Below are 1,347 nucleotides of genomic sequence, written 5' to 3' on the forward strand. Positions count from 1 at the left end.
AGGAATAGTCGATGCGCCACACTAGATCAAAACCCAGGGAGCTGACGTGGCTGTGATGGCGTGTCAGCCACGTAGGAGAAATAGGGTCAACCAAATCTGACATGGCAGTCCCAAGTGGATTCTTGGGTGACATGGCAGAGCTGACGTGGCCGATGGCGTGATTGTTGGCGTGGTAGTTTGACTTGTCAGAGTGCTGATGTGTCAGGTGACGTGTCTGATGACTGTGCAGAACTGCTAACGTGGCGGTTTAATTTGCATGAAACGGTTTCCGACGTCCGATTTCGACGCGGTTTTCACCAGTGGCTTCGTCTCTTCCTCCTCTACACAGTGATATGGTCAAAACACAATTTTGACATGTTTTATTTTTTAGCAAAATCAGACACCACTTTAAACTATGTGCTCTGATACTCATTATTGGGAATTCCGACCAGTGATGTATTGATATTTGCTCATAGGAGGCCAAGCACACTGACACAATATTTACGTGGTTTGGAAAAACCGCCTACATCCATGGGAGAGAGTCTATATTATTAGAGATTAGAGAAAGAATACAAAACAAATACATGGAGGAGAAAGATCAATTCTCTTTACTCTACTCCTAGCTCTTTTTGCTGGACTTGCAGCTGCTGCAATGGTAGCAAGGCTGCTGCCATTGCAACTCTCTCTTTCTCTCTACTCTCTTCACATTCTCACAAAACTCTTCACATTTTTGCTCTCTAACATATACCTCTATTTATAGGCATTCATGGAGGCTCTTCTTGCTTTGTTGTCAATATTGGTGGCCACCAACTCTAACTCATTCAACAATGATGGCTATCAATATTCAATTGTCAATGGTTGGTGCCTTACATTAAATGGCAACCAACCTAACACCATAAATACTAATGGCCGAGACTTCATCATCCATTAACAAATACTATGTCACCTTCTATTCTCTTCAAATGCTCGACCCACCAGCTTCTTAGAGCTGGTAGGTAATGGAACTCCTCTAGTCTCACTTGTGTTGTATTTAAGGCTTATAGAAGATCTAGCTCCTGCGCCAGGCTGCACTAATCTTCCACTATTCTCCACACCCTCCTCCTCCACTGGTTCTGTCCTCACTCTGACCGTGTTCTGCACATCATACATAATGACATCATCGTTTACTGATGGAGCAAATATCTTCCATGATCAAGACACAAAGGATCTGGTGGTTGGGATGAATCTCCTCGAGGCTCATCAGCTTGATTAATTGATGTTGCTAGGAAGGAAGCCATAACTTTACCTAGCAAAGATTATATGACAAGATATATGACAAGATACAACAAAAGAATCAGGAGCTAATTGCTGACTAAGTTAACGTGTGGA

Source organism: Populus euphratica, unplaced genomic scaffold, assembly GCF_000495115.2.
Source record: "Populus euphratica unplaced genomic scaffold, PopEup_1.0 scaffold490.1, whole genome shotgun sequence".
In the NCBI taxonomy this organism is placed as follows: domain Eukaryota; kingdom Viridiplantae; phylum Streptophyta; class Magnoliopsida; order Malpighiales; family Salicaceae; genus Populus; species Populus euphratica.